Raw genomic sequence first — 24939 nt, 5'->3', positions numbered from 1 at the left:
AGGTCCGAGCCGGGCGCTCACGCCTGAAACCACCTTGTGAGGAAGATGCATCTTTAGCGGCATCCGCTCCCGTCGCGTGGCATCTTGGGAGTGGCCAGGCAGCCTGGCTCTGACTGGCTGTTAATCGCAGAGTATTCGTCTTAAGACTTTCCCTTGTTTCTTGGTAAAGTTCTTGATTAATTTGATTCATGATTTTTTTTATATGAAGTTTGTTTTTATCTTTTCCCCAGATCTCCAGTTTCCTGCTTTTGACCGGTTTAGGGATTTCTTAGTTATGATAGCTTATCTAAGATTTGAATAAAGCAAACTCCAGGCTTCCTTGGAATTATGAGACTTCGCTCTTTTAGAAAAAAATAATCTACTAAAATGTTATTGAACGTTACTTGGGTTTCATTAATAGAGTGTAAAATGATCTTGTGGATACAGATGAGTTTTTAAGCGTTTATTTTTGGAAATGTTGCATGCTTGGGGAGAACATAAAGGACTCGTTTTCTCTTGCAAATTGAACATTACCTTTTAGAATGTGTAAGAAATGAATACCCTGTTTTCTCGAAAGGTGTGCTCCCAAAGATGCCCTAGGTCTTATTTTCAGGGGACTTCTTATCTTTCCTGTAAGTAGGTCTTATTTTCGGAGGATGTCTTATTTCTGGGGAAACAGGGTAGTGTGCCCGGTGCGGTGGCTCACACATGTAATCCTAGCACTTTGGGAGGCCAAGATGGGCAGATTGCTTGAGATCAGGAGTTTGAGACCAGCCTGAGCAAGTGCAAGACCCGGTCTCTAAAAACAACCGTGCATTGTGGCAGGCGCCTGTTGTCCCGGCTACTTGGGAGACTAAGGGAAGACAATCGCTTAAGCCCAAGAGTTTGAGGTTGCTGTGAACCGTAACTGTCACAGCACTCTACCGAGGGCGACAAAGTAAGACTCTCCAAAAAAAAACAAAAAAAGAAAGAAATGAGTAGTGAATCTGCTAGAAATATAATACTTTGATTGTAAACAGTATTCTTTTTTCATTCACTAATTCCACTATTGAACACATTCTCCAAACATGATGCAAAGCAATAGAAATAAAAATACAAATTAGATTAGGTCTGTGCCCACTAAGAACTTAACAGTGTGGTGAAAGAGGCAACCATGCTGTAAGTGGGTCCTCAAACTTTTTTTTTTTTGGCCGGGGCTGGGTTTGAACCCGCCATCTCCGGCATATGAGACCGGGCGCCCTACTCCTTGAGCCACAGGCGCCACCCACATATGGGGCCGGCGCCCTACTCACTGAGCCACAGGGTCCTCAAACTTTTTAAACAGGGGCCAGTTCACTGTCCCTCAGACCGTTGGAGGGCCGGACTATAGTTTAAAAAAAAAAAACTGTGAACAGATTCCTGTGCACACTGCACATATCTTATTTTGAAGTAAAAAAACAAAACGGGAACAAATAACAATCACACTGCCTCATGTGGCCCGCCCACCGTAGTTTGAGGACCCCTGCCAGGTGTGTCCAGGCAGTTGGAAGCATCAAGGAGCAAATACCTGGGACTACCACTCAGCTTATCATCTTACAGTTTTACATAGCATTATCAGTACTTAACAAATACAGTGTGTTGTCATTTTCCCAAATGTTTTATATGACCAAATATATAAAGTCTAAAGAATTTTATAAGGAACATGTGCCCACCACCTTTGTTTAATTTTTTTTTTTTTTTATTGTTGGGGATTCATTGAGGGTACAGTAAGCCAGGTTACACTGATTGCATTTGTTAGGTAAAGTCCCTCTTGCAATCATGTCTTGCCCCCAGAAGGTGTGGCACACACCAAGGCCTCACCCCTCTCCCTCCTTCCCTCTCTCTGCTTTTTCCTTCCCCTCCCCCATGCCTTAATTGTCATTAATTGTCCTCATATCAAAATTGAGTACATAGGATTCATGCTTCTCCATTCTTGTGATGCTTTGCTAAGAATAATGTCTTCCACTTCCATCCAGGTTAATACGAAGGATATAAAGTCTCCATTTTTTTTTTTTTTGCAGTTTTTGGCTGGGGCTGGGTTTGAACCCACCACCTCCAGCATATGGGGCCGGCACCCTACTCCTTTGAGCCCGGGTTCAAACCCAGCCCCGCCAAAAACCACAAAAAAAAAAAAAGAAAAGGTTCTATTCATGTCTCTTGCCCATTGATATATGGGATTGTTGGCTTTTTTCATGTGGATTAATTTGAGTTCTCTATAGATCCTAGTTATCAAGCTTTTGTCTGATTCAAAATATGCAAATATCCTTTCCCATTGTGTAGGTTGTCTCTTTGCTTTGGTTGTTGTCTCCTTAGCCGTACAAAAGCTTTTCGGTTTAATGAAGTCCCATTTGTTTATTTTTGTTGTTATTGCAATTGCCATGGCAGTCTCCTTCATGAAGTCCTTCCCCAGGCCAATATCTTCCAGTGTTTTTCCTATGCTTTCTTTGAGGATTTTTATTGTTTCATGTCTTAAATTTAAGTCCTTTATCCATCTCGAATCAATTTTTGTGAGTGGAGAAAGGTGTGGGTCCAGTTTCAGTCTTTTTACATGTGGATATCCATTTCTCCCAACACCATTTATTGAGTAGGGAGTCTTTCCCCCAAGGTATGTTCTTGTTTGGTTTATCGAAGATTAGGTGGTTGTAAGATTTTGTTTAATTTTTTAAAAATCTTTTTATCAATCCAGAGCCACTGTTGTTCTAATAAAAAAGAAAAAAGAATTTTTAATTATTATGGGTCCATAATAGCTGTATATATTTATTGGGTACATGTGATGTTTTGATACAGGCATACAATGTGAATTAATCACATTAGGGTAATAGTGTATCCATGACCTTAGGCATTTATTATTTTTTTGTGTTAGAAACATTCTAATTCCACTCTTGGTTATTTTAAAGTATACCCTAACTTATTGATTATAGTCACTTTGTTGTGCTATCCAATATTGTTTATTCTATTTAATTATTTAGGACAGGCTTGGTAGCTCCCACCTGTAATTCTCTAGTACTCTGGGAGGCTGAAGTGGGAGGATCACTTGAGGTCAGGATTTTGAGACCAGCTTGAGCAAGACCCCATCTCTACCAAAAATAGAAAAAAATTAGCCAGGCATAATATGTCTGTAGTCTGAGCTTTCAGGAGGCTAAGGTAGGGAGATCGCCTGAGCACAGAAGTGTGAGGTTGCAGTGAGCTATAATGATGCTATTGCACTCTAGCCAGGGCAACAGAGTGAGACTGTGTAGTCTGAGCAAGAGTGAGACCCCATCTTTAAAAAATATGGCTCAATGCCTGTGGCTTAAGCGGCTAAGGCGCCAGCCACATACACCTGAGCTGGCAGGTTCAAATCCAGCCTGAGCTCGCCAAACAACAATGACAGCTGCAACCAAAAAATAGCCAGGCATTGTGGTGGGCACCTGTAGTGAGGCAGAGGCAGGAGAATCACTTGAGCCCAGGAGTTGGAGGTGCTGTGAACTGTGATGCCATGGCACTCTACCCAGGGTGACAGCTTGAGGCTTTGTCTCCAAAAAAAAATAGCGGGCGTTGTGCTGGGTGCCTATAGTCCCAGCTACTTGGGAGGCTAAGGCAAGAGAATCTGTTAAGCCCAAGAATTTGAAGTTGCTGTGAGCTGTGACTGCCACCACACTCTACTGAGAGTGACAAAGTGAGACTCTGTCTCAAAAAAAAAAAAAAAGTGAGACTATGTCTCAAAAATAAATAAATAGGCTCGCACCCATAGCTCAATAAGTAGGGCACCAGCCACATAAACCAAGGCTGGCAGGTTTAAGCCCAGATCAGGCCTGCAAAACAACAACAACAACTGCAACAAAATATAGCCAGGTATTGTGGTGGGCACCTGTAGTCCCAGCTACTCGGGAGGCTGAGGCAAGAGAATCGCTTAAGCCCAAGAGTTTGAGGTTGCTGTGAGCTATGACGCCACTACACTCTCCCGAGGGTGACATAGTGAAACTCTATCTCAGAAAAAAAATAAATAAATAAAACCGATCATATTTTTGCACCCATTAACCATCCCCATTTTATCTCCCTACCCCACCACCCTTCCCAGCCTCTGGTGGCCACCATTCTGTTCTCCATCTCAATGAGATCATTTGTTTTTAACATTTAGTGCCCACATATGAGTGAGAACATGTGAGAATTTGTCTTTCTGTGCTTGGCTTCTTATCACTTAACATAATGTTTTCCATTTCCATCCACGTTGTTACAAATGGCAGGATTTCATTTTTTATGGCTGTATAATTTATAATATTCCATGTGTATATGGTATCACAATTTCTTTATCCATTTATCCATTGGTAAACATTTAGGTTGAGTCCAAATCTTGGCTATTGTGAATAGTGTTCTGGTAAACATGGGAGTGCAAGTATCTTTTTGTGCTTTTTTTTTTTTTTTTTTTTTTTTTTTTGAGACAGAGCTTCAAGCTGTTGCTCTGGATGGAATGCCGTGGCATCACAGCTCACAGCAATCTCCAACTCCTGGGCTCAAGTGATTCTCCTGCCTCAGCCTCTGAAGTAGCTGGGCCTATAGGCACCTGCCACAACGCCCGGCTATTATTTGGTTGCAGCCGTCGTTGTTTGGCGGGCCCGGGCTGGATTCGAACATGCCAGCTCAGGTGTATGTGTCTGGCACCTTAGCCGCTTGAGCCACGCAAGTATCTTTTCAATATACTGAATTCCCTTTTTTTTTTTCTACTTGAGACAAAGTCTCACTCTATTGCCCTGGGTAGAGTGCCATGGCATCATCGTAGCTCATAGCAACCTTAAAAACTTGGGCTCCAGAGATCTCCCTGTCTCACTCAGCCTCTACTCTAAGTAGCTGGAACTACAGGCACCCTCCATGATGCCTGGCTAGTTTTCCTATTAGTAGAGACAGGGTCTTGCTCTTCTGAGGCTGATCTCGGAGCTCCTAAACTCAAGCAATCCACATGAGGCACCCAGCCCTGTATTACCGTCTTTTGAATATATACCTAGCAGTGGGATTGCTAGGTCATACGGTAGTTCTATTTTTTATTTTTTTGAGAAATCTCCATACTGTTCTCCTTAGTGGTTGCATTAATTTTCATTCCCACCAGCAATGTTTAGGGTTCCCCTCTGCCATTAACATTTCAGTGTAACTTGCTTCAGCATATATTAATCTATTCATCTAAATTGCAGATATCAGCACACTTACCTCTAAATCAGCAGTTCTCAACCTGCGGGTCCTGACCCTTTTGTAACAATGAAATACATCCTGCATATCAGATATTTACATTACAATTCATAACAGTAGCAAAATTACAGTTATGAAGTAGCAATGAAAATAATTTTATGATTGGGGGTCACCACAACATGAGGAACTGTATTAAAGGGTCCGCGGCATTAGGAGGCATTAGGAAGGTTGAGAACCGCTGCTGTAAATAGTTTGGCGTGCATGTCATTGACTAGAGTTTGTTTATGGTTTATTTAGGTGTAAAATGTAATATAATGAAGTATACAAATTTTAAGCTCTTAAGCCTGCATTCACTGATTTTGACAGATGCATATGTCTGTACGATCTAACCCCCCCAAGATATAGAATGTTATTATATCAATGTCCTTTGTAACTAATCTCTCACATTTATGCAATATGAAAGGAATAATTTTAGATTTTTTCAGATTCGAAATACACTTTGAAAAGAAAGCTTGAATAAGGACTGCTGAATTCTTGTAAACTTTTTTTGTAAAATTTACCAGTATATTTTTATTCATGCCTAAAAAATGGCCTAAACCATATCTAGTTTAGCATAGCTCTGCTAAGATGTTGAAATATTGTTATAATATAGTCCTCCAAAGAAAAGGATGTGGGTATAGGAATTGTAACAGACAAAGTTGAAAAAGTTTGGTGAGGTTGGATTATACATAACTTTGGAATCTTAGATCATAGCCGTAGGTAGAGTTGTTGAAGGCTAACAGAGTTTTGAAGCACCCGCAGAATAAGATGAGCTTTCTAATCCTTCAGCCCAAATTAAGTTTTTTTAGTGCTAAAGGACCAGCTAGTTCAGCTGTTCAGCAGCTCTCAGGAGCAGCCTCTCCTACAAATTGTGAATGCTGAAGGAACACCCCATGATCACACAAGTAGTTACCACAACTTTGTTTTACAGCTGGGTTCCTGGAGAAAGTCCTTGTTAGCTATAAAGAAGTGCAAGTGATAGAAGGGAAATGACCTGGCAGTTCAAGGGTTAAGGACCTCATGCAGGCCTATAGAGGTTGCTACCACCTGGCCTTAGCCGTTTTTTCTCACTTCTGCCCTGGATCTTTTGTTCTAGGCAGCTACCTTTATTCACTGTTTCCTGAATGCTTGCTTTTAGAGTTCCCTCCTCCACTAGCTCTCTTATCAAGTTAAACCTAGGCGTCAAGGCCCAGCTCCTCTCCAAGTATTACATCTAACACTTCAGATGTAGTATACACTTATTTCTCAACCATTCATGTATTTAGCAAACTTGTTAGAAGCTGTTTCTATATACATCTCTACTTTCTACCAGAGTCTGCTGGAACTAGTGTAAGTAGGAACACAATAAGAACTACTTAAGGGGATAGAATGAGAGATGTTGAAGGAAGAATCTATAGAATTTGAGGTCTAGCTAGTTACAAGAGAAAGGGAACTCCAAGTTGACCCCAGAGTTTTGAGACTGAGGATGAGAAAAACAGGAAGTACTTTGTCCAAAAATGGAGCTTGGGAAGGGAGCTGGTTTTAAAGAATGTAATTTTTAGACATGTTGAATTTGCAGGTGATGGACATGGTTTTCCCCTCATTCAGTTACTTGGATTTTCCTTCATTTCAATCTTTATTATATTGTATTTTTCTACATTTGTGATTCCCTGAGGAGACCACTATCCTGAAACCAAAATTCTGTTAAAGAACAGAAAGGCCAGGCATGTTGTTTTATACCTCTAATCCCAGTTTTTGGGAGGCTGGAGTAGAAGGATCACTTGAGGCCAGCAGTTCAAAACTAGCCTGAGCAACATAGTGAGACCCCCTCCCCCCCCAATCTCCATCTCCACAAAACATAAAAAAATTAGCAGGTGTAGTAGCACATACCTGTAGTCCCAGGTACTTGGGAGGCTGAGGGAGGAGGATTGCTTGAGCCCAGCCCAGGAATTTGAGGCTGCAGTGAGGCTGCACTCTGGGCGATGCCTGTGGCTCAGTGGGTAGGGTGCTGGCCCCATATACCGAGGGTGAGTTTGAACTTGGCCCTGGCCAAACTGCAACAAAAAAATAGCTGGGTGTTCTGGCAGGCACCTGTCATCCCAGCTGCGCGGGAAGCTGAGGCAAGAGAATTGCCTAAGTCCAGGAGTTGGAGGTTGCCGCGAGCTGTGACACCACAGTTCTCTATTGGGAGCAATAAAGTGAGACTGTCTCTTAAAAAAACAAAAAAACAAAAAAAAAACTGCACTTTGTCTAAAATAAAACAAACTGTAAAATACAGTTTTGAGAAATGTCTGTGGCATCATCAGCAGAAAGGGCATTTTGATTTCATCTGTTTGAAAATACTGGTGGGGGATGAGGGAGAATTTTAAGAGCTTAGTTGGAACCTACTCCCAGTTGGGACTTTTCTCTCTCTTCTATTCCTTATCCTCCCATCCTACCCCCTCCCTCTCACTCCCCTTTGGCTGCTACCCTAGATTTTCAAGAGGCTGCAACTCCATCAGACAGAGGTCTGATTGTGCACCCTGTGTTAATGATTGTATAAATTCTCCTTTGACTCCTTGGAGCCCCACACAAACTGGTGCCTTGCTAAAGAAAATGTGGGTAGTTAGGAGGTGCTAGTAGGTCCATTTTTAGAGAGCACATCTTGAACATGGAAAACTTGGGGCCCACTTATGAAGGGAAAGGAACTTAACACTAAGTTTTTCTTTAATACTAATGAGACTACCCTTAGGAAAATTAACTCTTTAGCTTCTTTCATTCCAGGTATTCTGGTAGTATTTCCAAGTATTCTAGTTATTCTTTGGGAGAGTTTCAGAGTTAAGAGAATTAATCACTTAAAGTTAGTGGCCCATGGTCCATAAACCCAGGAATTTTACTTCTTGTTACCTCAGTGTCTGTTTGTATCACTATGGTGATGCTGAACTTGTTACACTGTGATCTGTTTGAATCTTTTCTGCTCTAGCAGATTGTGGGTTTCTGGATGTAATTCTCTACACTTTTAGGTAAAAACAAACAAAAAAACCTCCTGTCTATATTTCTATTGTAAGCCCTAACAGTACTTAATTATAATAGATACTTAGTAAATGTTGAATGAAAATAAGCCCACATGATAATTTTTTTTTTTTTTAACAAGTATGGAGGGAGCACAAAAAACAAAGCAAATAATTCTGTTGGAAAAATCAAGAAAGGCTTCAGAAAAGAGTTGACATTTGAGCTGGTCCTTAAACTTTTGAGATGATGTTCCTCAGATAGACAAGGGCTAAGAAAGGGCATTCTAAACCAAAAGATTTTCCAGGCTTAAGGATATGGAAGATCTTGACATGGTGGGATTTCATCTAACTGGATGATGAAAGGGAGGGTAGAGGAGATTTGGGAGCTATACTATAAGGGACATTAACCCAAGGAGACAGGTCTTAGGCAAAAAGGAATAAATGGAGATTTGGTGAGCAGGGAAGTCATTGTATATTTTGGGGAGATAATTGTGGTTAGAGTATGAGTGGATTAGAGGGTTTTTGTTCTTTGAGGTGAAATTCACTACTTTTAACTATTTTCAGTGAACAGTTTAGTGGGTTTTATAAACAGTGGTCCATAACCATCACCACTTTTTTTTTTGGCCGGGGCTGGTTTTGAACCCACCACCTCTGGCATATGGGGCTGGCACCCTACTCCTTTGAGCCACAGGTGCCGCCCACCATCACCACCTTTTAAAAAATCAAGAAAAAATAATTTTATTTTGAGACAGTCTCGCTATGTTGCCCTCAGTAGAGTGCTGTGGCATCACAGCTCACGGCAATCTCAAACTCTTGGGCTTAAGCAATTTTCTTGCCTCAGCCTCCTGAGTAGCTGGGACTATAGGCACCTGCGAGAATGCCCCACTGTTTTTTTGTTGCAGTTGTTTAGCTGTTGTTTAGCTGGCCTGGGTCAGGTTTGAACCCGCCACCTTCCATGTATGCCACTGGCGCCATAACCACTGTGCTACGGATGCCAAGCCAAAATCAAGAAAATTTTTATCATAATAAAAAGGGGGAAGGCTTTTTGAAACTAGTTGCTATATAGTCTGGTTACAAGGACAATGTCGTATTTAAAAGACATTTCTGGGCTCGGCGCTTGTAGCACAGTCGTTACAGCACCAGCCACATGCACCAGGGCTGGCAGGTTGCAACCTGGCCGGGCCAGCTAAACAACAATAACAAAGCAACAAAATTAAGAGAATCACTTAAGCCCAAGAGGTTGAGGTTGCTGTGAGCTGCGACGCCATGGTACTCTACCAAAGGCGAAATAATGAGACTGTCTCAATAAATAAATAAATAAAAATAAAAGGCATTTCTGAGGTAAACTCATGAGGACTAGAGTAGATGTTAGTTGCCTCTGAAAACATTTTTAAAATGCCAGTTCTGGATTTTTCCCAAGTTTACCTTTTTCCTGATTCTTTTACCTTTTTCCTGATAGCTTTATGATCTCGTTTTTTCCCCTAATTTTGTGCTACTTTTACATTCACTTTTTGTTATGTCTGTGCTATATTAATTCAAGAAAGAATTTAGTAGGCTCAGTGCCCAGGCTTGGTGGTTAAGGCGCTGACACATATGCTGGGGCCTGGCAGGTTCAAAACTAGCCTGGGCCTGCTAAAAATAACAATGACAACTAAAACCAAAAAAAATAGCCAGGTGTTGTGGTGGGCGCCTGTAGTCCCAGATGCTTGGGAGGCTGAGGCAAGAGAATTGTCTAAACCCAAGAGTTTGAGGTTGCTGTGACAACATGGCACTCTACCGAGGGTGACGTAGTGAGACTGTATTAAAAAAAAAAAAAAAAAAGAAAGAAAAAATTTAGTAAAAGATGTGAAGACTAATAGGCCCTGTCAGGAGAATTTACCCACATACTGGGATTCAAGGAATCTCATGCAAATGTATGTTTTTTTATGATTATAAAGCAGCCAATTTCATATTGATGTATGCTGAATGCTGAAGTATTTTTCAATTATAAAATTTGGGGCAACCTGTGGGAGTGGGAATTCACTGGTAGGGGGCATAATGGAACTTTCTCTGGTGATGGAAATGTTCTGTAATATACCTTAATTGGGCCTTGCTTACTCAGGTATATACTTTTGGGGGGTTTTTTGTTTGGAGACATTAGAGTCTCATTTTGTTTCCATTGGTAGAGTGCCATGGCATCATAGCTCACAGCAACCTCAGATTCATGGGCTTAAGTGATTCTCTTCCCTCAGCCTCCCAAGTAACTGGGACTACAGGCGCCCGCCACAACACCCAGCTATTTTTAGAGATGGAGGTCTCCCTCTGGCTCAGGCTGATCTTGAACCTGTGAGCTCAGGCAATCCACCCACCTTGGCCTCCCAGAGTGCTAGGACTTTAGGCATGAGCCACTGCGCTTGGCCTTCAGGTATATACTTTTGTTAAAACTCATCAAATTGGGCGGTGCCTGTGGCTCAGTCGGTAGGGCGCTGGCCCCATATACCGAGGGTGGCGGGTTCAAACCCGGCCCCGGCCAAACTGCAACCAAAAAATAGCCAGGCGTTGTGGCGGGCGCCTGTAGTCCCAGCTACTCGGGAGGCTGAGGCATGAGAATCGCTTAAGCCCAGGAATTGGAGGTTGCTGTGAGCTGTGTGAGGCCACGGCACTCTACTGAGGGCCATAAAGTGAGACACTGTCTCTACAAAAAAAAACAAACAAACAAACAAAAAAAAAACTCATCAAATTGTACACTTTATATCTGTGCATTTCGCCATGTACAGATTTTAACTCCATTTTTTTTCCTTTTTTTTTTTAATGAAAAAAATATAGGGAACTGAATGGTGCCTATTAATTAGGCAGGTCTTTGTCTTAGAGCACTGGAGGTATTTCCAAAGGTAGACCCTACCTGGCATCCACTGAGGATTTTGATAGTGTTGCTGAAAAAAATGATTCAATTCAGTAATGTCCTTTGCTATTAATGCAAACCCTGTGGCTTCCTGTGTACAGTTGCTAACTACTGAGGCCACACTTGAACTTAGTTTTTAGAGAATTTTTTTCTAGCGATTTTCTGAGCCCTAGCCAGGACATTCCAAGAAAGTACCCTTTTCTGCCTTCCCAAATGGTATAGCACTTTTTTATGATTTGTAACCCAGAAATTGGTATTTCTCTTCATGTAAGTATAGCCTTTAAGGAATTGGATGTAGAACCCAACTATCAGTTCCTTGTTTTTGTTTTGAGACAAAGTCTTATTTTGATGCCCTCGGTAGAGGGCTATGGCATCACAGCTCATAGCAACCTCCAACTCCTGGGCTTAAGCGATTCTCTTGCCTCAGCCTCCCAAATAGCTGGAACTACAGTGCCTGCCATAACACCCAGCCATTTTTTGGTTGCAGTTGTCATTGTTTGGCAGGCCCAGGCTAGATTCGAACCTGCCAGCTCTGGTGCATGTTGCCGGTGCCTTTAGCTGCTGAGCTACAGGCACCGAGCCAGTTCCTTGGTTTGTTTGTCCTGTTAGTCTGGCTGATACCCCTTCCCTCACCCTTGACTCTTCAGGAGCTGGGGCAGCAGTTGGACCTTCCACATCCTGGCACGTACGAGTAAGGCTAAGAGTGCCTAATGTCTAAATTGGTGCCAGTCACGAGCTGAGTTTTAACTAGAGCTCTTCTTTTCCTCAATGTGATGGGACTTCTTCTTACTCTAGTACTAGAGCTTAGGTCCTCACTCTGGTACTAGAGTAAGGAAAATTAGTAGGGGAATTAGAAGTTTAGCTTTGTGAAGCTGCTTTTTCACTTTTTCCAGTGTTAGCAAGAGCTAACTAGTTAAGGTTAGAAGTAGGTGGGTTAGGAACCCAGAACAGGCTGTGGAAGCAATTCCCAGATTATCACACCTTATTTAGCTTTAATTCCTCTATGCTAACCAAACCTTTATGAAGATTGTTAGCCTTTTATTCTGTTTTTCTTGAAAATGTATCGTAAGAAGCTTCTGTTAGATCTGTGAGTTACTATTGTGCTGCTAAACTTGGATTAAAAAAAAAAAAGAACAACTGAGGTAAGAGAATCACTTGAACCCAAGAGTTGGAGGTTGCTGTGAGCTATGATGATGCCATAGCAGTCTACCCAGGGTGATAGCTGGAGGCTCTGTCTTAAAAAAAAAAAAGTAATATAGTCCTATGGCACAATATTCAAAAGGTACGAAAAGATGCACAACAAGACATCTTCCTTGGCTTGGCACCTGTAGCTCAGTGGCTAGGGCACCAGCCACCCAGAGCTGGCGGGTTCAGACCCAGCCCAGGTCTGCCAAACAATGACAACTACAACCAAAAAATAACCAGGCATTGTGGCGGGCACCTTAGTCCCAGCTACTTGGGAGGCTGAGGCAAGAGAATTGCTGAACCCCAAGAGTGAGGTTGCTGTGAGCTGTGACGCTACGACACTCTAGCAAAGGTGATATAGTGACACTCTGTCTCAAAAGAAAAAAAGAAGTCTTCCCTCCGTCCCAAGATGGAATGAAGACTGTGACAAAGGAATCTAGCTGTATTACTAGTGTATGACATACCTTCACTGAAGTGGGGAGGGGCAGAACTGACCTAAGTGACTTTGGAAAACAATATTTTATCTGGAAACTTTGTAAGGCTAAAGACAAAACTGTCCATAAACTCTGTACTCTGCTTATAATTTGGTTCTACAGGTGTTAACAATTCTGAAAGTAATTTACAAATATACCAGAGTTAAGCAAATAATATATGGTCGATAATAGGAACCAGTTTTCCGTCAGAGAAAGGAGTTACAATTAATTAAAGAGACGAGTCTGGAATGAACCCTATGGTGCTGAATTAGAGTTGGAGACTTTAATATGATCCTATACTTAGTTTAATACATACAAATAGATACATATAATCATCATATAAATACAGAAATGGTGATAGATGTGTGTGTATATATATATATATGAGTCAGGATAGCCACATGTATTTCTCAGCTCTCTCTGCAGAAAGGTCCTACTGAATATGTATGTATTGAATATGTATAGACTTTTTTCTTGTCATTATTACCTAAACAACACTGCATAGCATCTATTTACATAGCACTTATATTGCATTAGGTTTTATAAGTAATCTAGAGATGATTTTAAAAGCATACGAGAGAATGTTCATAGGTTATATGTAAATACCATGCCATACTCTATCAAAGACTTGAACATTCATGGATTTTGGTATCCACAGGTGTTGGAACCAATCCCTCACATATACCAAGGGACAACTGTGTTTTTTTTTTGTTGTTGTTGTTTTTTGAGACAGAGCATCAGGCTGTTGCTCTGGGTACAGTGCTGTGGCATTACAGCTCACAGCAACCTCCAACTCTTAAGCGATTCTCTTGCCTCAGCCTCCCAAGTGGCTGGGACTACAGGTGCCTGCCATATCACCCAGCCATTTTTTGGTTGCAGTTGTCATTGTTGTTTGGCAGGCCCGGGCTGGATTCTAACCCGCCAGTTCTGATGTATGTGACTGACGCCTTAGTTGCTTAAGCTATAGGTGTTGAGCTGGGACAACTGTGGTTTTTTTTTTTTTTTGCAGTTTTTGGCTGGGACTGGGTTTGAACCCACCACCTCTGGCATATGAGTCCAGCTCCCTACTCCTTTGAGCCACAGACAGCGCCTGACAACTGTGTTTTTATAGGATAAATTTCTAGATTTCCTGGGGTAACGCCTATATGCACCTGGACTTTTAAAGATGTCAGAGTGCTAAATAAATGGGACCTGATCAAGTTAAAAAGCTTTGCACAGGGAAGGTCACAATCCCACAAAGCAAAAAGAGAATCTTCAGAATGGGAAGAAGATATTTGCATGCTATATATCTGAAAAAGGGCTAATCAGCAGAATCAACAATGAACTCAAGTATATCAACAAGAAAAGAGCAAACAACCCCATTAAAAACTGGGCAAGAGAAATGAATAGCAACTTTTCTCAGAGGATGGAAGAATGGCCTGTAAACACATGAAAAAATTCTCATCATCCCTAATTATCAGAGAAATGCAGATCAAAACCATTTTGAAATATCGCCTAACCCCAATGAGAATGGCCCACATCACAAAGACCCAAAGCAGCAGTTGCTGGCATGAATGCAGAGAGAAGGGAACACTCATGCACTGTTAGTGGGATTGCAGACTAGTACAGCCTCTATGGAAAGAATTTCGGAGATTTCCTCAAAGAACTGAAAGTAGACCTACCATATGGCCCAGCATACTTGCCTTTTACCCAAATGAAAAAAAGACATTTTACCACAGGGACATTTGTCTATAGCAGCTCAGTTCACAATGACAAAAATGTAGAAACAACCCAAGTGCCCATCATCACATGAATGGATTAATAAACTGTGGTATGTGTATACCATGGAATACTGTTCAGCCATAAAGATGTAGATTTTGCATCCTTTGTAACAACCTGGATAGATTTGGAGAGCATATTCCTGAGTGTATCACAAAATTGGAAAAACAAGCATCACATGTATTCAATACCAATTTGAAACTCGATTAACAATCACAGATCCACACAGAGAGAAAATCTCAATTAAATTCAAAAATAGAAGGAGTGGAGGGGGTTCAGTAGCTTCCCACCCACTGGGTACTGTGTGTGGATATATATGGCATATAGCTGTGTCTTTGGTGTGGGACACAGCTACAACTCTGACTTTAACCTTTCATGTGTAAATTATATAAGCTATTGGTTTGTACTCTCATATTCATTTGAAATTAGAAAATAATTTTTTTTTGAAAAGGTGTCAAATTGCTGTCCTTGTAGGGGTACTAATTTATACTCCCACCTACAGTGTTTAAGAGTCTATTTCTGCATACCATCACCAAATATAATGTGTTGTGAAATTTTTATCTTTACCAGTCTAGTAGATTTGCCAAACTAGTAGAAAAATGTATAGTTTGATTTGCATCTCATCATGAATATGGTTGATTGTTTCATATGTACATTAGTTCCTTTTCTGTGGAATATCTGCTCTTTTTCTTGGTTTGCCCTTTTAAATTGGCTATTGGCCTTTTTCTCATTGATTTTTTAGGAGCTTTTTAGTAGTAAACTTGCCCTCAGTTATAAAAATTACAAAATTTCCCCCTCATTTGTCCTATGGTGGTTTTTTTCATTGTAAAAAAAGATCTGACTTTTTAAAACCCATCTTTTCTTTTATGGTTTCTGAATTTTATATTGTACTTAGAAATGTTCTCTTACTTATGAAAATTCACTTGAATGGAGTAACAGCTTCCTTGCATCTGGGCATCGTGAGTCTGGGGATATAGGACTCCAGGCATCTCTGGCTGGTGGGATCTGCCTATCATCACCCCTGAGAGGATACAGGGAGTCAGCAAGAGACTTCTGGACCCCAAGAGGAGGACTAAAACAGTGGAAAACCGGCAAGTGGTCGCATGTGTTCAATCCATCTAAACCCGCCCGCAACTGTAAGTTCAGTAGCAGCGAGACTGCAAACCAGAAAGGCCTTACCTGTGAACTGTTTTGGTGTCTTTGGACTTGGCACTCAGCTGAACTGCCTTGGGGAGAGCCTGAAAGGGAGTGCGGAGAACTTTGGCCTTTGTCTAGGGCCCCAGTCTGAGCCACTGAGCCAGACAGAGCTAATAGAGTTTGGCTCTGGGTCACAGGCAGACATTGTGAGCGATCTGCCCCGGCAAGCTCCGTCCTCAGGGTCGCAGAGCTGGAATTGGGTGGGAGCTGGTAACCCAGCGCCCAAGTAGCCTAAGGGCGGGGTCTGAGCCGCCTTGCAGCCCTAACCCTCGGGGGCAGAGGGAGACCAGTTTTGATACACAGGGTAAGTGGATAGCCACTTCAGCAGTGATTCCAGCGACAAGCACTTCCCTGAGAAAGCTTCTGCTCAGTAAGTGAACAAGTTCAAAGTGCCTTTTAAGTGGGCTGAAGAGAGATTTAGGTGTCTACCTGCTGGGGTTTGAGAAACTAGCAGCCTCTAGTCATATCAGAACTGTGATTAACATCTCATACCCCAGAAGACCACGTGTTGCCCAGACAATACTCAATAACATATACATACTGCTTTGTTTTTGGTTGTGGTTTTTTTTTTTTTTTGGTTTGGTTGTTTTTTTTGTTTATTTTGATGTTGTGGATTGTTGTTTTGTTTTTTAAGTTCAACCTTTTCCATACAGATCCTTTTTCTTTCTCAATTTTTCTAGTTTAATTATAATTTCCCATTGCTGCCTATTTCAATAATTAGAACTTCATTTTTGTTAGTGTTTCTACTGCTATTATTTGGTTTTTCCAGCCAATTTTATCCCCGTAAAGTTTTCTGTTTGCTTGTTTTGGTTTGATTTATAGCATTTTTGTCCTTCCTCTCTACTTGGTGGAGGTGGGGTACTGTGTCTGATCAGGTTAGCAAAGAGCTGCTGACCTCAAGGGAATCACCCAACTGGGCACCCCCAGAAGGTGGGTTTTTTTTTAAGGTTGTATCAAAGTACCCTACTGTACACCTATATTGCTCTGTCTTCCTCTTTCTGTGCCTCTCTTCCTTTTGTCAATATTCCTTTTACCCACCCCCTATCCTTTCTCTATTTTTCTTTTTTTTTCCTTACCACTCAGTCCTCCTTTCTTTCATCCCTTTTTTGCTCTTCAACCTTCTCACCCTTCTGGTCCTGTAACCCTTCGTCCATAGGCACGAGAACTTAAAGAGCAAGAGGAAGTGAAAGGAAAATTAGGGCAAGGAAACAGATAAAAGAAATCACCCATGAGGAAGAATCAGCAGAAAACTCCAGGCAACATGAAGACCCAGTCCAGAACAACCCCGCCAAGGGACCATGAGGTAGCTACTGCAGAGGATTCCACCTATACAGAAATGTTAGGAATGACAGAAAGGGAATTTAGAATACACATGTTGAAAACAATGAAAGAAATGATGGAAACAATGAAGGAAACTGCTAATAAAGTGGAAAATAACGAAAAGGAAATCCAAACACAGAATCAAATCAGAGATGAACGATATGAAGAATATAAAAAGGATATAGCAGAGCTGAAGGAAATGAAACAGTCAATCAGGGAACTTAAAGATGCAATGGAAAGTATCAGCAACAGGTTAGACCATGCAGAAGAAAGAATTTCAGAGGTATAAGACAAAGTTTTTGAGATAACTCAGATAGTAAAAGAGGCAGAAAAGAAGAGAGAGAAAGCAGAACGTTCACTGTCAGAATTATGGGACTTTATGAAGCGTTCCAACATACGAGTTATAGGAATTCCAGAAGGGGAAGAAGAATGCCCCAGAGGAATGGAAGCCATACTAGAGAATATTATAAAAGACAACTTCCCAAATATCACCAAAGATTCTGACACACTTTCTGGGGTCTGATAGCTTTCAGAGGGCTATCGGACCCCAGGTCGCCTCAACTCTAACGGAGCTTCTCCAAGACACATTGTGATGAACCTGTCCAAAGTCAAGACAAAAGAAAAGATTCTGCAAGCTGCCAGGAGTAAGCGCCAGTTGACCTACAGGGGCAAATCCATCAGAGTGACCGCAGACTTCTCTAATGAAACTTTCCAAGCAAGAAGACAATGGTCATCTACCTTTAATCTGTTTAAACAGAACAATTTCCAGCCCAGAATTCTGTACCCTGCTAAGCTAAGCTTCAAAATTGATGGAGAAATCAAATCATTTACGGATACATAAACATTGAGGAAATTCGCCACAACAAGACCAGCTCTACAGGAAATACTTCAACCTGTTCTACACACTGACCATCACAATGGATCAGCAGCAAAGTAAGAACTCAGAAATTAAAGGACAGAACCAAACCTCCACACTGATGCAAAAGATAAAACTAAGCAATGGACTCTCACAAAATAAGACGAATAGAATACTACCACACTTATCAATTATCTCAATAAATGTTAATGGCTTGAATTCCCCACTGAAGAGACATAGATTGGTTGACTGGATTAAAAAACACAAGCCATCCATTTGCTGTCTGTAAGAAACACACCTGGCTCCAAAAGACAAATTAAAGCTCCGAGTCAAGGGTTGGAAGACAATTTTTCAGGCAAATGGAATTCAGAAGAAAAGAGGAGTTGCAATCTTATTTTCAGATACATGTGGATTTAAAGCAACTAAAGTCAAAAAAGACAAAGATGGTCACTTTATATTGGTCAAGGGAAAACTACAACAAGAAGACATTTCAATTCTAAATATCTATGCACCCAATTTAAATGCTCCCAGATTCTTGAAACAGACCTTACTCAGTCTGAGCAATATGATATCTGATAATACCATAATAACAGGGAACCTTAACACTCCTCTTACAGAGCTGGACAGATCCTCTAAACAGAAATTAAACAAGGATATAAGAGACTTAAATGAGACCCTAGAACAACTGTGCTTGATAGACGCATATAGAACACTCCATCCCAAAGATAAAGAATATACATTCTTCTCATCACCCCATGGAACATTCTCCAAAATTGATCATATCCTGGGACACAAAACAAATATCAACAGAATCAAAAGAATTGAAAATTTACCTTGTATCTTCTCAGACCATAAGGCACTAAAGGTGGAACTCAACTCTAACAAAAATGCTCGACCCCACCCAAAGGCATGGAAACTAAACAATCTTCTGTTGAATAACAGATGGGTGAAGGAAGAAATAAAACAGTAAATCATTAACTTCCTTGAGCATAACAACAATGAAGACACAAGCTACCAAAACCTGTGGGATACTGCAAAAGCAGTTTTGAGAGGAAAATTCATCGCTTTAGATGCCTACATTCGAAAAACAGAAAGAGAGCACATCAACAATCTCACAAGAGATCTTATGGAATTGGAAAAAGAAGAACAATCTAAGCCTAAACTCAGTAGAAGAAAAGAAATATCCAAAATCAAATCAGAGATCAATGAAATTGAAAACAAAAGAATCATTCAGAAAATTAATGAAACAAGGAGTTGGTTTTTTGAAAAAATAAATAAAATAGATAAACCATTGGCCAGACTAACGAGGAATAGAAAAGTAAAATCTCTAGTAACCTCAATCAGAAATGATAAAGGGGAAATAACAACTGATCCCACAGAGATACAAGAGATCATCTCTGAATACTACCAGAAACTCTATGCCCAGAAATTTGACAATGTGAAAGAAATGGATCAATATTTGTAATCACACCGTCTCCCTAGACTTAGCCAGGAAGAAATAGAGCTCCTGAACAGACCAATTTCAAGCACTGAGATCAAAGAAACAATAAAAAATCTTCCAACCGAAAAATGCCCTGGTCCAGATGGCTTCACTCCAGAATTCTATCAAACCTTCAAGGAAGAGCTTATTCCTGTACTGCAGAAATTATTCCAAAAAATTGAGGAAGAAGGAATCTTCCCCAACACATTCTATGAAGCAAACATCGCCCTGATACCAAAACCAGGAAAAGACCCAAACAAAAAGGAGAATTTCAGACCAATCTCACTCATGAACATAGACGCAAAAATTCTCAACAAAATCCTAGCCAATAGATTACAGCTTATCATCAAAAAAGTCATTCATCATGATCAAGTAGGCTTCATCCCAGGGATGCAAGGCTGGTTCAACATACGCAAGTCTATAAACGTTATCCACCATATTAACAGAGGCAAAAATAAAGATCACATGATCCTCTCAATAGATGCCGAAAAAGCATTTGATAAAATCCAGCATCCTTTTCTAATTAGAACACTGAAGAGTATAGGCATAGGTGGCACATTTCTAAAACTGATTGAAGCTATCTATGACAAACCCACAGCCAATATTTTACTGAATGGAGTAAAACTCAAAGCTTTTCCTCTTAGAACTGGAACCAGACAAGGTTGTCCTCTGTCATCTTTACTATTCAACGTAGTGCTGGAAGTTCTAGCCAATACAATTAGGCAAGACAAGGAAATAAAGGGAATCCAAATGGGAGCAGAGGAGGTCAAACTCTCCCTCTTTGCTGACGACATGATCTTATACTTAGAGAACCCCAAAGACTCAACCACAAGACTCCTAGAAGTCATCAAAAAATACAGTAATGTTTTAGGATATAAAATCAATGTCCACAAGTCAGTAGCCTTTGTGTACACCAATAACAGTCAAGATGAGAAGCTCATTAAGAACACAACTCCCTTCACCATAGTCTCAAAGAAAATGAAATACCTAGGAATATACCTAACGAAGGAGGTGAAGGACCTCTATAAAGAAAACTATGAAATCCTCAGAAAGGAAATAGCAGAGATATTAACAAATGGAAGAACATACCATGCTCATGGCTTGGAAGAATCAACATTGTTAAAATGTCTATACTTCCCAAAGCAATCTACCTATTCAATGCCATTCCTATCAAAATACCAACATCGTACTTTCAAGATTTGGAAAAAATGATTCTGCGTTTTGTATGGAACCGGAAAAAACCCCGTATAGCTAAGGCAGTTCTCTGTAACAAAAATAAAGCTGGGGGCATCAGCATACCAGATTTTAGTCTGTACTACAAAGCCATAGTGCTCAAGACAGCATGGTACTGGCACAAAAACAGAGACATAGACACTTGGAATCGAATGGAAAACCAAGAAATGAAACTAACATTTTATAACTACCTAATCTTTGATAAACCAAACAAGAACATACCTTGGGGGAAAGACTCCCTATTCAATAAATGGTGTTGGGAGAACTGGATGTCTACATGTAAAAGACTGAAACTGGACCCACACCTTTCCCCACTCACAAAAATTGATTCAAGATGGATAAAGGACTTAAACTTAAGGCATGAAACAATAAAAATCCTCCAAGAAAGCATAGGAAAAACACTGGAAGATATTGGCCTGGGGAAAGACTTCATGAAGAAGACTGCCATGGCAATTGCAACAACAACAAAAATAAACAAATGGGACTTCATTGAACTGAAAAGCTTCTGTACAGCTAAGGAGACAATAACCAAAGCAAAGAGACAACCTACACAATGGGAAAGGATATTTGCATATTTTCAATCAGACAAAAGCTTGATAACTAGGATCTATAGAGAACTCAAATTAATCCACATGAAAAAAGCCAGCAATCCCTTATATCAGTGGGCAAGAGACATGAATAGAACTTTCTCTAAAGACGACAGACGAATGGCTAACAAACACATGAAAAAATGTTCATCATCTATATATTAGAGAAATGCAAATCAAAACAACCCTGAGATATCATCTAACCCAGTGAGAATGGCCCACATCACAAAATCTCAAAACTGCAGATGCTGGTGTGGATGTGGAGAGAAGGGAACACTTTTACACTGCTGGTGGGACTGCAAACTAGTACAACCTTTCTGGAAGGAAGTATGGAGAAACCTCAAAGCACTCAAGCTAGACCTCCCATTTCATCCTGCAATCCCATTACTGGGCATCTACCCAGAAGGAAAGAAATCCTTTTATCATAAGGACACTTGTACTAGACTGTTTATTGCAGCTCAATTTACAATCGCCAAAATGTGGAAACAGCCTAAATGCCCACCAACCCAGGAATGGATTAACAAGCTGTGGTATATGTATACCATGGAATACTATTCAGCCATTAAAAAAAAATGGGGACTTTACATCCTTCGTATTAACCTGGATGGACGTGGAAGACATTATTCTCAGTAAAGCATCACAAGAATGGAGAAGCATGAATCCTATGTACTCAATTTTGATATGAGGACAATTAATGACAGTTATGGTTATGGGGGGGGAAACAGAGGGAAGGAGGGAGGTGGGTGGGGCCTTGGTGTGTGTCACACTTTATGGGGGCAAGACATGATTGCAAGAGGGACTTTACCTAACAATTGCAATCAGTGTAACCTGGCTTATTGTACCTTCAATGAATCCCGAACAATAAAAAGAAAGAAAGAAAGAAAGAAAGAAAATTCACTTGAATGGCTTGGTGTCCATAGCACAGTAGTTACAGCCAGCCACTTACACCAAAGGTTCATACCCTGCCCGGGCCAGCTGAACAACAGTGACAACTGCAACAAAAAATAGCCAGGCATTGTGGCAAGCGCCTGTAGTCCCAGCTACTTGGGAGACTAAGACAAGAGAATGAATAGCTTAAGCCCAAACTCCTGGGCTCAAGTGATTCCCTTACCTCAGCTTCCCCACTTTAGCAGGTGCCCGCCAAAACATTCAGCTATGTTTTAGAGACGGGGTGTCACTCTGGCTCAGGCTGGTCTCCAACCTGTGAGCTCAGGAAATCCACCCGCCTAGGAAAAGTGGTTAAATTAAATTAAATTAATTAATTAATTAATTTTTTGAGACAAAGTCTCAGTATGTCGCCCTTAGTAGAGTGCCATGGTGTCACAGCTCACAGCAATCTCACACTCTTGGGCTTAAGTGATTCTCTTGCCTCAAGCCTCCCAAGTAGGTGGGACTACAGGTACACGCCACAGTGCCCAGCTGTTTTTTTGTTGTTGTAGTTGTAGTTATAGTTGTCATTGTTGTTTAGCAGGCCCAGGCCGGGTTCAAACCCACCAGCCCCAGTGCATGTGGCCAGTGCCCTAACCACTGAGCCATGGGTACCGAGCCGGAAAAGTGATTTTAAAAGTCATTCTTGGCTTGGCACCTGTAGCCTAGTGGCTAGGACATCAGCCACATACACCGGAGCTAGCAGGTTCGAACCCAGCCCATGCCTGCCAAACAACAATAACAACAACAACAAAATAGCCAGGCATTGTGGGCACCTATAGTCCCAGCTACTTGAGAGGCTGAGGCAAGAGAATCACTTAAGCCCAAGAGTTTGAGGTTGCTGTGAGCTGTGACGCCACAGCACTCTTCTAAGGGCGACATAGTGAGACTCTTGTCTCAAAAAAAAAAAAAAAGTCATTCTCATAGGTTTTTGTGTTTCTTTCTGGACTTTGTATTCTATTTCTGTACCACTGATTTCTTTATCTGAATGTAAACTCAAATCATGCTGGTTGATTTTTGTTTTTTACGTTTATTATGGAAAATTTCAAATATATTCAAAAATATAGGCTATTTTAATTATCTACGTCCTCCCTTTCTTCATAATCCTTTTTCAGAATTTGCCTAATTTTATATATAAAATATATGAATATATACATATATTTGAGACAGTCTCTCACTTGGTCACCCCTGGTAGAGTGCCTTGACGTCTTAGCTCACAGCAACCTCAAACTCTTGGGTTCAAATGATCCTCTTGCCTCAGCCTCCCAAGTAGCTGGGACTACAGGCACAAGGCACAACTCCCAGCTATTTTTTAGAGACAGGGTCTAGCTCTGGCTCAGGGTGGTCTCAAACTCCTGAGCTCAAGCAATTCATCCTTCTCGGCCTCCCAAGTGCTGGGATTACAGGCGTGAACTTTTTTTTGTTTTTTTAAGACAGAGCCTCAAGCTGTCGCCCTGGGTAGAGTGCAATGGCATCACAGCTCACAGCAATCCCCAACTCCTGGGCTCAAGCGATTCTCCTGCCCCAGCCTCCCAAATAGCTGGGACCACAGGCACCTGCCACAACGCCCAGCTATTTTTTGATTGCAGCCGTCATTGTTGTTTGGCAGACCTGGTCTGGATTAGAACCCACCGGCTCAGGTGTATGTGGCTGGCGCCTTAGCTGCTTGAGCTACAGGAGCCGAGCTGAACTTGTTTTTTTTTTTTCACCCTTCATCAGTTTCTCCCCATTTTCTCTGCCATTGTCAGCCACCATTCTGCTCTGCTTTTGTGAGTTTAACTTTTTTAGATTCTACATATAAATAAGATCATAGAGTACTGTATTTGTCTTTCTATGTCTAACTTACTTCACTTAGCAGAATGTTCTCTGGGTTCATCTATTTTTGTCACAAAATGGCAGGATTTCTTTTTTTTATGGCTGAATAATACTGCCACCACATTTTCTTTTCTGCTTGTTTGTGGACATTTAGGGTGTTTGTAATTTCTGGCAATCATTAATAATGCTGTAGTAAACATGGGCATATAAGACTTCACCTCCAATATTGATTTTACTTCCTTTGGATATGACTATACTAGATTTTACTTCCTTTTCCATATGACTATGGAAAAAGAAAGAAGTACATTTCTTTTTTTTTTTTTTTTTTTTTTTTTGTAGAGACAGAGTCTCACTGTACCGCCCTCAGGTAGAGTGCCGTGGCGTCACACGGCTCACAGCAACCTCTAACTCTTGGGCTTCCGCGATTCTCTTGCCTCAGCCTCCCGAGCAGCTGGGACTACAGGCGCCTGCCACAACGCTCGGCTATTTTTTTGTTGCAGTTTGGCCGGGGCTGGGTTTGAACCCGCCACCCTCGGCATATGGGGCCGGCGCCCTACTCACTGAGCCACAGGCGCCGCCCGAAAGAAGTACATTTCTACCGGCAGTGTACAAGGGTTCTCTTTTCTCCGTACCCTGGCTTACATTTGTCATTTCTTGTCTTTTTGATAAAATATGTCCTAACAGGTGTGAAATGGTGCTCTAAATTTTTTTTTTTTTTTTTTTTTTAGATAGTCTCACTATATCGCCCCCATATAGTCTCACTATATCGCCCTCACAGCAACCTCCAACTTCTGGGCTTAAGAGATTCTCTTGCCTCAGCCTCCCAAGTAGCTGGGACTTGCAGGAGCCTGCCACAGTGCCCCGCTATTTTTTGTTACAGTTGTCATTGTTGTTTAGCTGGCCTGGGCTGGATTCAAACCTTCCATCCTCAGTGTATGTGGCTGGTGCCCTACTCCCTGAGCTACGGGTGCAGAGCCTCCTTTTCAGTTTTTATACTTAAAGCTGCATGTGTGAAATGTCCCAATAATGCTTCTTATCTAGGTGGAGCACTTGGCAATCATA

General features: G+C 41.2%; 1 protein-coding gene across 5 annotated transcripts in view; it reads left to right on the top strand.

Moving 5' to 3' along the window:
- MMS19 (MMS19 homolog, cytosolic iron-sulfur assembly component) overlaps positions 1-24939 on the top strand; it is a 49112-nt gene that overhangs the window by 516 nt on the left and 23657 nt on the right. The window contains exon 1 of one of the 5 annotated variants that reach the window (XM_053582868.1): positions 16784-16962. The exons of the other annotated variants lie outside the window; for them this stretch is intronic. The gene's annotated coding sequence lies outside the window, so the exon portion shown is untranslated. Of the gene's footprint in view, positions 1-16783; positions 16963-24939 lie in introns of those variants that run through there. 5 annotated transcript variants of the gene reach the window in all.

The sequence above is a fragment of the Nycticebus coucang genome, chromosome 3 (genome assembly GCF_027406575.1).
Source record: "Nycticebus coucang isolate mNycCou1 chromosome 3, mNycCou1.pri, whole genome shotgun sequence".
Lineage (NCBI taxonomy): Eukaryota > Metazoa > Chordata > Mammalia > Primates > Lorisidae > Nycticebus > Nycticebus coucang.
The sequence above is the reverse complement of the archived record's forward strand: the minus strand, read 5'-3'. Positions and strand labels throughout refer to the sequence as shown.